Source organism: Phyllopteryx taeniolatus, chromosome 17 (genome assembly GCF_024500385.1).
Source record: "Phyllopteryx taeniolatus isolate TA_2022b chromosome 17, UOR_Ptae_1.2, whole genome shotgun sequence".
NCBI classification, from domain to species: Eukaryota; Metazoa; Chordata; class Actinopteri; order Syngnathiformes; family Syngnathidae; genus Phyllopteryx; species Phyllopteryx taeniolatus.
In genome coordinates, this window is record NC_084518.1 from 14,621,424 (window position 1) to 14,634,496 (window position 13,073).

The following is a 13,073-nucleotide window of genomic DNA, read 5'->3' on the forward strand; positions in this document are numbered from 1 at the left end:
AATTGTGAAAGCGAAAATAGTTCAGTGGTTTTGTCTATATTACCAGGTATCGAAAGCGTGCATAGCAAAGTTTCAGGCTAAAGGGAACATTTTATGGAAGAATTTACATTTTAATAGCTTGTATACAAATAGTTGCGGCTCTCGTGCCTACCCACCTATCAAGTGTGAAATTAAACAACCAAGAATGCTTTTTTATCTATCCTTATCTGAAAATGTGTTTTTATGAGCGAGCTCAGTCTGGACTTAAGCTTCATTGTTATATAACAGTGGGGCTAATTTAAATAATAATCGGCTCCCACACCAAATTTCTCCAAATGAACTGCTGCCTCCACAAGTGAAAATGAAGAACTAATAAGTGGCTAAAGTGTACAATAATTGGGATATTTTGACACTACACATCACAAACCTATTAATTATAATAATAATGTTTAAGACACTGAGAAATGTTTTAAAATGTTAAAAAAAAAAAAAAAAAAAAACATAATATGTGTCCTTTAAGGTTAAGGCTGGACATTTGGTGGAGCTGACCACGGAGCAGTGGTTAAGTTGAGCATAAGGACAGAGCACAGTGAGGGGAAATTGTTACACAACATTTCTTTCCCTTTTTTGTCCATTTCCACCATTTCTTCAGGGCCTTTTCCCATGCAGACAATCTGTCTCTCCATTCTGCCGCTGTTAAGAATCACATCATTACAGCTAAACGACTCCCACGGTGCTAAATAGTGGGACAATACCTGGGAAAATGTATTTGTATCATATTGTTTTTCTTTGGCTAGTTCCACAAAGCATTTGTTGAATTGTTGCATTCTTTTCTCACCACATTGAATTGAAGCCAAGCTCCAATTGTTTAAAAGAAATGAAACCAGTTTTCAAAAAGTATTTGGGTTTGACAATAGCTAAAATGGTCAACATAAAGTTTTTGCTTTGTAATATAGTTTTAAAATAGTACTTCTGGAAACATTGAATACGTCATTGCTAACAAAGGAAAACTATTTAGAATAATTAGTTTTTACGTCTTTGCTTTTACTCGAGCAGTGACTGAGACAGCGATAAAATGGACATTTGCAGCAAAGTGGAGACTGTGGAGTTTAGCAGCATCCAGAGTGAAGGTGCAGCAACAGGCGAGTCTAACGTTACCGTTAACGTGTTTCTAGTTTTATTGTGATAAGGAACCTTCTCAAATGTTTACTGACCTGAAACCACTGGATCCATGCAGTGACAACGCAAGTTCAGTCATGAATAGATTTCACAATTTTCCGCTGAACTGTTGAAATGGATTCACTGGTTTTGATGCACTGATTAGGCCTGGTTTGGTGAGACTATCATGAGCCAAAGGCCAAGCATGCTACCATCTTATTGTTTAACTCCCACTGACTGTCAATCACAAGTCATTGCTGGTAGATTTGTGATTTGAAGTTTGGTTGAGTGGACAACTAGTTTGATGTTTTTTTGGCATTGAGGTCCGACAGTAGCCATTAGTTGTCTCAACTAAAAAGATGATGCAATACAATAAATATCATATATATTGTAGAAAGTTCTTTGCCATGAAAATATATATATTTTTTTGCCACGTTACAGGGAATTGCGAATAGTTGTCCACAAAAATCCACAAATAGGTGACTTTGCGAAAGCTGAACTGCTAATATGCGGTGCTCCCCTGTAGTGTAAAATGAGTGTTACGTTATTATGTTATGTTATGTTAAAAATACCTTATTGTGTGTTTGACTTGTGATAAATGCTGAGCCAACATTTAGGACTACGACCACTGCAACATGTAGGATTCATATGCTTGTTTTTTAAACGTTTGGTTTATATTTAGAAACAATGACAGAGCCGAGGTTATCAGAGCTGGTAAAATATTTAGAGGTGTTACAATAGTAGACACTTCTACAGGTAGTGTTAACACAACATTGCGGGTGTTGCCTTTCGCATTAACTGCGCTTCCAGCTATCAAGTTGGTAAGCCTTCATTAAGGTAGCCTCGCCTATCTCGTCACTCGTGAAGCCTCTCGCCCACGTGGAAATAATGTGACATGTTGGACCTAGCGTCCGAGTGGCTAGCACTACACTAGCCACCCCTCACTTTGACGTGCCCTCCGGGAAAAAAAGAATGCTGGCGAGATAGTGTCAGTTTCCATTACGGCCTACGCCTGCCTCCCTAAAATGAGAGGGGATGCTTGTGTAAACATTGGAGGGGACCTTGGAATGACTGCCATCAGGAGATGAAATATTCAGAGGAGAGCAAAGGTTTTTTGTTAAAAGCAGATAATGCTTATTTGTTTGCTTTCATTTATCACTCTAACCCAGGAGTGGGCAAACTAGTGCTATGCTCAAATGGGTGGTGACTCGAATTTGCATTTGAGTCCACTGAAAAAAAACAAACGCCGGCGATCAGAATTTTCAGATATGAATCACAACGAATCAAAGAATCACATACTACTTACTTTATTCCGACAAGTGCTGCAGTGCAATTGTTGACGTTATATGTCAACTCTATGCTAACCAGGATTCTCTCGTCAGTTGTTGACTCTAAATCTCATTTTGCTGACTTTAATCACATCACGATGACTTTAAATAGCATCTTCTAGCATCTTCTTGACTTTAAATGTCATCATGACAACTTTAAATCACGTCTCAGATTTTCTTGATACACCGTTTTAATTTTGACCTTTAACATTAAGAATGTATCACTGCGATGTCAGTTCATGTGACAGGATTTGAATTCCAACAACTTGCAGAGTAGTTGTAGTTTACCTTCTTTCACTGGGACAACAATCTTGTTTAGGTTTTAAGGAAGTCCCGCCTCCACAGCTGAGATTCTGTGTGTCTTTGTAATGAGTGAAGGAATTAATCACAAATTTAAAAACAATGACAAAAAATGTTAAAGTGAATCTTGTGTTGAGAAAAACAAAGAAAAGATATATAACTGAGAAAACATACCTTCTAGATCAACTGGCCAATCAAGTGGGTTACTTTAAACAAACGTTAAAAGAGTTTGAATTATTTAATATAACTGTACTTAATTCAATTGATTTTAACATTAACATTTAAGTTAATCCTCAATATTCATGACATTTCACTTTAAAAAAAAAGTTTGCTTTAACTTAATTTTGAAATGTCAATCAAGAGTTCATGCCACGTGACACAAAATGGTGCTTGTGGGGGCGGCTCTTCAAACTAAGATGGCTGCCAATGAAGAAAGGTAAGACTTGTGCAATGCAAGGGTTTGAAATATAAAGCTTATTAAATCAATTAACATTGCAGTGATACATTGTGAGTATTTTCAATGTCCAAAATACTACCTTTGGCCTCCTTTCCTTTCCATTTTTATCTTTTAAAATTTTGTTTTGGAAATTGATAGATATGTTGTGCATCAAAATTACATCCCAGTGATACATGGTTAATGTCTCTACTCAAAATAAATAGAACTGTGTTTGTTTAAATGTCCAAAAATTCAACTTCACCACAGTCTAAATTGAGACAGACAAGACTATTGTAGCTGTGTAACGATGATTGCCTTATTGACTATTATTATTTTTGTTGTTATCCTCCTTGCAAGTATGACATTTTCTACACGACATAACAACCTTTCACCTCACTTTTTAACAGGCGTATTCAATTGGAACACTGAGGTTTGTATTCCAGGATGTTGGTCCACCCCCCAACCTCCCCAGATTTAAGAAACAATTTAATCAAGTAGAAAGGATATGTTTATAGGATCAAGTTGTAGCATCTGTTTATCTTACTCGTCTTATCGATTGTGGATAAATTGCTTATTTGGATCCACTGACATCTTTTGTTCAGATTCACAGGTTGAATTGCTTGTGGCTGGCTGAAGAAAAAATGACCGATCGTTTTTTGTTTTTTTTTCTTCAATGGCTGACCACTCTATATTCTTCAGTGAGTATATTGAAAAGTGTATGACCAGAGAGAGAAATACAATGAGCGCAAGACTGGGAGACAAGTGTTAACTGCGCTGCCAATATGTCTTTCTGCTCTGCATTGTGCCACGCTGTGTGCTAGCGGTAATCAATGTTTGGCACCGGTTATTTGTGGAGTCGCATCCTGGCATAAAGATACTGCAAGGTCAAAAGCACAATGTACACGAGGTTACAGCCCAGCTGTACATGCTGACAAACAGATCAATTGGTACGATCGGTTGATTATTAAATTTGAGTTGTTTTTTTTACAGTACTGTGAATTCCTAATACTGTAGCTAATCATTGGACGCTCTCTCATATCAATCATTAGAGCAGCACCACTTAATTGGTAGTGATGTCACTCAGTTTGTGTGTATTCATTTCAATCGTTACTGTGGTAACCTTAAATTTCACTGTTCAAGGTAGCAGTTTTATTCATCTATTGTGCTACTTTGTTTTCTTTTATATAAAAAAAAAAGCCAGACCAAATGTAGGCTGTGTTTCTGTATCCCACAGACAAATCCTTCAGAGATGCCTCGGTGCCTCTTGGGTTTTGTCCTCTACCTTACGTAACGTAGATCCTGTCACAGAACGTCAGCCTCAGCGCAGCAGCATCAAGTCTCGTTTATTCTGACCCCATTTAATAGGGCCGGCGACACTCTCAACCATCAATCGAATTCCCTCGAAAATTCCATGTGAATGCTGAGAGGCGACATCACTGAGTTCCTGTAATGCTAGGTAATTCTTTGCAACATGTAACTATCCCTAAATATAATAAAATATGCCACCTAACCAAGCCATATGAGCAATATAGATTTATTTATTTTTTCTATCGCCATCAGGTAGAGCAACAGAAATGCTCAGATTTTTTTGTCTTTCATGCGGCATACAGTATGTTAATTTTTTGAGAGGTAGAGTTAAGAGAGTTCAATCCCAACCAATTGCTCAATAAAAACTACAGGTATACATTCCCAACCACTCTTACTGGGCTGATTGCGCCATGCCCTTGGAAAGAGAGGCAGCAGAAACAGGAAATGAGACAGATTCATAAAAGAGCACAATAAGGATTATTCAACCTTCTACTCATTACATTTTAATCAAACATCAAGCAAAATGTTTTTCTGAAATATATCTCGCAAACACAGCATTTTAAAAACACAGCATTGTAGAAAAAAAAAACCTTGTTCTTGATTCTTGTGCGATGTTTGCATGGCATTCTGTTGCTAGGCAGAGTTTATAGGGCTGAATCTGACCCATGGCTTATGCTAGCCATGCCCACTGTTTGAATGCCAAACAAGCAGAGTCCCTGGACAGAGAGTCAGCAGTAACAGGAAATGAGAACTCATAAAAGAGCACATTGATGATTGTGAGACATGCTTATATTTCACACACATTTTGTAATTGAAATGTGATTCTACAAATCACACAACAAACACTCTATCCAAAATGAAATATCTAGCGGATGTAGTATCACAGTGCACATCATACATTTACATTGCAATTTGTTGCCCGGCAGAGTTTGTAGGACTCAATCATACTTGCCCCACGGGCCAATGAAAAAAAAGCGGTAAATTCTAATAACTAAGGCCCACTGCAAACCAAGCGATGTAGCAGAATCCGACTGAACTGTCAAGCATTGTGCGTATTTCGGGAATTGATTTTCATGAGTGGTGGATCGTTGCCCACTAGTTTTGCAATCCTCTTCTTCCTTTGCAATCGTGCCATGTTGTTTGTGGTTCAATAACAAATATCTGGCAGTATATCTGGCACCTTCAAGTGTTGTTTACCAATGAGAACATTGGAGGGAGCAGTTTTTCCGTTGAGAAGGTCAGTCGCCAGGTGTGTGGGTGTGAGTCGTTGACTGTATTTTATTTTATTTTATTTTTTTAGCGATTACCCATTCTGGTCGCGTTCGACCCCGTCGCTCGGTGTGTAGCGGTCCTAATAGGCAGTTTGTATGCAAAACAGGGCTAATGGGGGCCTGCCCCTGGACAGGGAGTTGGAACGGGAACAGGACATTTAGACAATCCTAAAATATCCTGCTCATGTCACTTTTGTGTGGCCATTTGTAGCTACACAGAGTATGTGGGGCTAAAAAATGACTTCCCCATGTGCTAACAAAATTGTCACACATGATCTATGATCATTTAGGATTATCAATCTGCTAAAGCATGTATCTCAGAAAATCATTTTTTTGTTGTTTGTTTGTCTTTTAAATACAAATAAACAAAGTGTGGACAGTTATTCATTTCATGAAACAAGTTTTTTTGTGTGTGTGTGAGTGAATGATAATAGTTCCATCTACTGGAGCTGGTGGGGCTCTGCCCCGAATGCAGAGTCCCCATTGGTTTTGTGTGAACAATACAATTGGCGACCTTTTCTTCGAGCCTTGATGGATTTTGATGAGTGATGAATAAAAACTATTGCCAGTGTGATCATACGAAAGCTAGTCGTCATTCATCAATGCTGACATTTCAAATGGGGGTTTGTGTACATAATTACTGGCTAAATGACAAAATGTCCCTGTAGTCCAATGGGAGTTTGGCAGCTGTCAGCCTTGCAGTGTGTAATGCTGCTTGGCTCAAGAATTGAAGTCATCATCCATCATTCATTTGTTCACCTACGTATATTGCTGACAAATAGAGCACGTCGCTTGGTGGCTAATTTGTCACGTGTAAATGCAGTTCCTCACAAGCAGCGCTGTCAACGTGCAAGATTTATGTCTGTGTTCATCTGCTAATTCCGCGGCATCACTTGTTCACCAGGTGACTGGGACGGCTGCCACATGGACGGCGAGTGGAGGAAAAAAGGACTGTAACTAATGGAGGGCAGACAGCTCACACAAAGGAAACGGAAGAGAGAGTATGTGTGTTTGTGAGAGTGACCGATGATGAAGCGCTGAGCAAATGCATCACCACATTGTCCTACTTCATCAAAATAACATTATCATACTGCCCCTGACAAACTGCAGGCTTGACACATCGACCCACACACACACGCACACATTTTCAAGAATTGTGGCAAGTCAGCTTTTGCTGCCCACCTGGCTTTTCATGCAAGTCACCGCGAGGTGAAATGTTGTTTGTGCTGTAATATAAAAATACCCCTGCTGACTTTTACCAAAGTCTAAGCCTTTGTTCATCTTGTGCGAGTTAACTTTTCTTGCTTTTCTTAGAGCAATTTAAAAAGTAATCATAGTTGTTTTTCCTGCTCTGCTAAAACCATTGAGCGTTAGGGCCAGCAAAGTCTTCCCTGCTGGCCTAAAAAATGTTGTATAATATATATTAAATATTGCACCGAGTTTAAAGGGAATAAGAGAAGCTGCTTCGATTGGACAGGATTAAAGTCTCTTGTGGGGATGCCCACACCAGCGTAGACGTGCCACTTTTAAATGAGCTTGGGGTACACCAGTCCACGAAATTACCAAAACTGGGCCTAGCCCGCCTGCTTTCAAAGTTATGCCAAGCACAGCATTGGATTTGTGCTCGTCACGAAAATGGAGCCCCAAGTGTTAACAACCTTGGACCACGAACGTAACATTTTGAGCAGATGATTGACAATAAGGGTCCCCTTTTGCTGCTTGATGCATGCAATTTAGAGTGTTCAATTAATTAACGTGCATGTTTTTGGGATGTGGGAGGAAACCGGAGTGCCCGGAGAAAAATCACGCAGGCACGGGGAGAACATGCAAACTCCACACAGGCGGTGCCAGTGATTGAACCCTGCTCCTCAGAACTGTGAGGCTGACGCTCTAACTAGTCGGTCACCGTCCCACCGGTAACTATTTTAAATTGAGAAAAAACATGTTTGTTCTCTCCTTTAAAGTTTTACATTAGTGTTGATTTCATTTTATACTTATACGAGTTAATGTTCTTCCTATTACCGTAAGTGTGTGCATTTAGGTTGTCCCACTGAACATATCGTGTTGTCATGGTCTTGTGTGTGAGCCAGCAAAGTTCAGGAAACACACATTGGCTTTATCACAGCCGCCATCGTAGTTGAGAATGTGACACGAGAGTTTGTGCGAGAGCGTCAGTGTGTGCTTGTGTGAACGTAACATTTTGAGCAGATGATTGACAATAAGGGTCCCCTTTTGCTGCTTGATGCATGCAGGCCTAAAATCAGGTCGCTAAATTAGCCATTAAATTGTTTGTGATGATTTCAGTGTCATATGTAAATGCATTGTTTTGTGGAAACATATTTTACTTGGCTACGACTTGTTACAACATAATTGACTTGTACATTTAAATGTCAACTAGAAACGTTTTCTAAATATATTTTACATATTATTTCACAGGTTATTATATAAATGCTCATTTGAACATGTAATGAAAAAAAATATTGTTTTATTGTTGCCTCTTATTTTTTTTCATGAATGTAATCTGGCCCTTGGAGGACTTTATGAAAAACTGCAGTGTTCCTTGACAGAAAGAAAGGTTCTGCAATCCTGCACCAGTGTGTTGGTATGGCGACGGTGCATTCAACACAGTGTGGCGGTGAAGCACAGCTGCTTTGTCTCATGGAAATATCTGATTTGCTTTGAAGAGTGACGGTGCAGTCGGATATAAATAGTTCTCCGCTAAAAGCTAAGAAACACTATCAAGTATTGATTTGCTGTCGGCACACGTTAGTGCTGTGTGTCCCTGGTCACTCGGCTCATGCAACGCACGAGCGAGTACGGCAGACGATAAACTCATTCTCCGGTGACTGAGACCCACAAAAAAGTTCTATTATGACAGTTGTGTTTTCCGTGACATGACTTTTGTGTAGTTGAACAATGTCGTTTTGGTCCCTACTACACGTTTACACTGTATTTAATTAATAAGTAGAGAACGGTTCACATCAGGCTGTCATAAAGGAAACCACGCTGTATGTGGCAGATTCCATATGGATAAATGTACAGTCCAATGCCTTAAAGCTCAGACAAATTGGAATTTGAGCAATTGAAAAAAATGCATGAAATGAATTATATTTGTGGACGTCAAACTGTCATCATGAATTATGTCAGCATGTCACACAAGTGGACTCACTAGACCTAATTTCAGACCGAATCAAATGATTAAATATTTGTATTTTTTTCTGGGGAACCTATTCGCTGAAAAACTCACCATTTTGTGGTTCTTGTATTCGTTCTTGAAATGTTATAAGATGCAGATTGATGAAGTATGTTGAAGTGAAAAATCTGATACTGAGAGACAAGCTTTGTATGTGGGAGTTGCAAATTGTAGCCTGGGTTTTTTGTGGAAGTTACAGTCTTTGCATGACTTTGTGCATGTATACAGTACGTGAACTTCTGGTGCATTTTAAAAAAAATACATGCCTCTCAAACAGGCTAATTTCAGTGAGACAAGGAATAGGATGTTTAAAGTTTTAGAATCGAATTCTACCGATTAGCACATAGAGTAATCGAGTAATTGGATAAAGAGTTAGTTTACATTATTCAACAAAACGTGCATGTGAGATGCAGGTATTATTTTTGTTTACTTGGGGTAGCCATTCCTACTTTCTACTGTGGTATCTGTGACTTTGAGTGTGTGGGCGTGGCCTATCTGCATCAGCGAATGAGAGTGTAGAATTGGCTCGCTGTGAACTGGCAAGCCTGTTAGTGAGTCTGCATTTTTTGTTATAATACATTCTACCTAGAGATGGTATGCCATAATAAATTAGCTAACATCGATACGCAATCTTGCGTTGGCAATCGTAGACGTGCTGTTGTGGTACACAATTCACTTATCTTCCTTGTTAAGTGTGAAATCATGGATGATGATGTCTCTGTCTTTTCCGGACTCTTTACTCATCGCTCGCCTTCATCGCTCACATTAATTTCTACACGGAGTGCGACTGCAGCAACATAATTCTTTGTGGATAAATTACCCCTGCGGATTGTTCATTATCCGATTAATCATTGCAGCCCTTTTTAAACACATGGTAACTATTTTATCCATTTTCTGAGCCGCTTCTCCTCACTAGGGTCGCGGGCGTGCTGGAGCCTATCCCAGCTATCATCGGGCAGGAGGCGGAGTACACCCTGAACTGGTTGCCAGCCAATCGCAGGGCACATACTAACAAACAACCATTCGCACTCACATTCACACCTACGGGCAATTTAGAGTGTTCAATTAATTAACGTGCATGTTTTTGGGATGTGGGAGGAAACCGGAGTGCCCGGAGAAAAATCACGCAGGCACGGGGAGAACATGCAAACTCCACACAGGCGGTGCCAGTGATTGAACCCTGCTCCTCAGAACTGTGAGGCTGACGCTCTAACTAGTCGGTCACCGTCCCACCGGTAACTATTTTAAATTGAGAAAAAACATGTTTGTTCTCTCCTTTAAAGTTTTACATTAGTGTTGATTTCATTTTATACTTATACGAGTTAATGTTCTTCCTATTACCGTAAGTGTGTGCATTTAGGTTGTCCCACTGAACATATCGTGTTGTCATGGTCTTGTGTGTGAGCCAGCAAAGTTCAGGAAACACACATTGGCTTTATCACAGCCGCCATCGTAGTTGAGAATGTGACACGAGAGTTTGTGCGAGAGCGTCAGTGTGTGCTTGTGTGAGCGTGTGAGAAAGGGTGGAAAGAATGGGGATTTCTGTTAGTGGTTAGCCATGCTAGGATAAAACAAACCAAGTTCATCAAGGCTTCTAATATTGATGCTGGCAATGAAACAAGATGATGTGAGACAACCAGGAGAAGCCACCAATAACACACATTCAACATCAAACAAACGGGCTTATTATTTATGACTTAACCGTCAAGGAATAAAAATGCCAGCTCTAAGTAGGCAATAAAAAGCAACAATGCATGAGATAGTCATCCTTCTTTTCTGAGATAATAATTTAGGGGGAGCTCTAAAGTGTAATTTCCCTGAAGTCATATAATTCAAAATGTAACTGTTTTTCTGGACAAATTATTCACATGTATGCGGGAGGTAAGATTTTAGGTCACTGAGCATCTAAAGCAGGGACTCAAGGGCCACATTAGATTTTTTATTTTTTTTAAATGAACGGATTAGTGAAGTGAGGCTACATTCCAATCTTGCGAGCAGTTTTAAAGCTGCAAGCATGCAGTCAACAACACTGTCAAATGGTAAGTAGTTTTACTTAGTTTTAGTTTTATTTAGTCTATAGCAATTATGTATGAAATAAGAATTAATTGAGCAGGAAACGGTGAGTAGGAAGCAGTGTCTGTGTCACTTCCGGGCTATCGTAATTTTACAGTGTAATAAATCAAGATATTTGATATGTATGAGGGGCACCACGTCATATTTTAACTTGAGGCGAAATGACGACAAACCTTTTTAATCAGTCTCTTATCGGAAGGTGGCTACACTTTAGAAACTTTGAGTTCTAGACTTTCCAGAGGTTTTGTTCTGAACCCAAACACACACAAAATCAATGCAAATGGTGAATTTTATAGAAAATGTAATAATAAAAAGGGGTTTCTACAAGATAAAAAACAGACAAACACAAAACAAACAAGGTACAGACAAACATTGGCAAAGGAAGGAATTTGTTACATGAGATTAGGAGAATGGGCGTGTAGTGAATGCAAATAGCTGAGGACTCCTGTTCTCGTTAATTTATACCCAAATGCGCACTAATCTGTACTTTTAGTAGACTGCAATGTTGTATTTACGTGTCTGGAACACGTTTGAGGCAGGCGTGTCAGGCTCCCGAGTGTTCGGCTGGCTCGGTCCGCACCGGGAGCAGGTGGATTCGACGGAAGGGAGGAAGGGAAAAAAGGAGGAAAAGCAGGAGGCCAGTGAGTTCCCAGGCAGGACGTCTCTCGGCTGTCTCTGTTTGCAAGACGTTCCCTCGGACTGAGCTCAGGCCCCATAGCAGGGTAGCTCGGAGCGCTTGTAGGAGGCTGCAGCCGGGGATCATCCGATGTGTCCTTACCACCTCGGGTGAGGTAGGCGTCCTACCTGGCCCGGTCCTCGGCGAGTTGGTCAGGGTGAGACCAAAGGAAAACTTCTCCACCAAAAACTCCAAAACTTCTCATCTGATCCCCTTTTATGGCAGGAGTGGGACAAAAAGGGGGGGTTTAACCCCCTCCCCCCTCCTCTCTTTCTACCACCGTCGCAAACACAGAGGGGCTGGACTGCCTTTTGGTGTGTTTCCATTTTAGGATTATTTTGTGATTTAAAACCAGTGGAATGAAATATTAATTATTGGATTTAAGATTTCACGTAGATTTCATGTCATTCATCAATGTGGTAACAATCTGTGCATGAGCTTAATCCGTTTGGACCACCAACAGTAATTTGCTTATGCTCTGTCTAGTTTGGTTCAGGATGACACAGTCAGTGTTGAGGACAAGGATAGTGCCCTTGAGTGTCTCGCCTAGCGATCGGAGGTTAGCTATTTGTCTCTCCATGTTGCGTCGGATGTTAGGAATTTCGTTTGGAGTTCACCAATTTGTTTCTTAACTGTGTTTAAGCTGATGGCGTTAACCGTGGAGGTTCCTATGCTAAACAATGTGCCGAGGGAGGCGGCAGCCATAAGTAGGTTGTGTCTTGATGGTACTAAGGCTACACGCGTCACCGGTGGGGGCGCTGCGGATACCTGTTATTTCGGTCGTTATGTTTTTGGTTTGCGGCGGAGCAGCGAGTTCGGTTTCAGCAATGTCTCGGTCGGGCGTCTGAGTTGGACATGGTGCAGTCCTTGGCGCGGCAAGGATGCTGTCACGGAGGTTTGACCAGCTTGACCGGTCTGATCTCAGTGTGTGGACCATCCTCCGTTTTGTGCATGGTGTATCATGTGCGGAGTTTTGTGTGACCCCCCCCCCCCCCCCCCACCCCCTCCCCCCTTCCGCACTATGAGGCCACGAAGTCAAGCTTGGGCAGCACACAGGAAGGAAGAAGAGAAGGAGCGCCGGTCACGGCGAGCCACAGAAAGATCAAAAGAAAGGGAGGCAACTTCGCCATCACGAACAATGTGGAACAGAAGAGGAAGGCTGGGAACCAGCCCAGAAGGAGACTCACATCACCAGTGGATGCTGCAGGTGAACTACAAGAGCCGGGGGCCAGGTTTGGCTTGTGGGAGAGGTGGGTGGTTAGGGTGGGTAAAACGGCATGGAGGTGCACTTTGCAAGTTCCAGAGAAGTTCACTGGGAGTCTGAGGTCTCTAAGGAGAGACAAAACCCACA

At 40.9% G+C, this 13,073-nt stretch overlaps 1 long non-coding RNA gene across 4 annotated transcripts; it reads left to right on the forward strand.

The window, feature by feature from the left end:
• Nucleotides 1–3,154: 3,154 nt before the first annotated feature.
• LOC133467354 (uncharacterized) lies at nucleotides 3,155–7,484 on the forward strand. 4 transcript variants are annotated; one of them, XR_009785202.1, is made up of 4 exons: nucleotides 3,155–3,201; nucleotides 3,804–3,899; nucleotides 4,436–4,657; nucleotides 6,685–7,484. It is a non-coding gene; the product is annotated as an uncharacterized LOC133467354 (long non-coding RNA). The 4 variants fall into 4 exon arrangements; XR_009785204.1 differs by having other exon boundaries at nucleotides 4,567–4,657; XR_009785203.1 differs by lacking the exon at nucleotides 3,804–3,899 and having other exon boundaries at nucleotides 3,164–3,201; nucleotides 4,567–4,657.
• The last annotated feature ends 5,589 nt before the right edge of the window (nucleotides 7,485–13,073 follow it).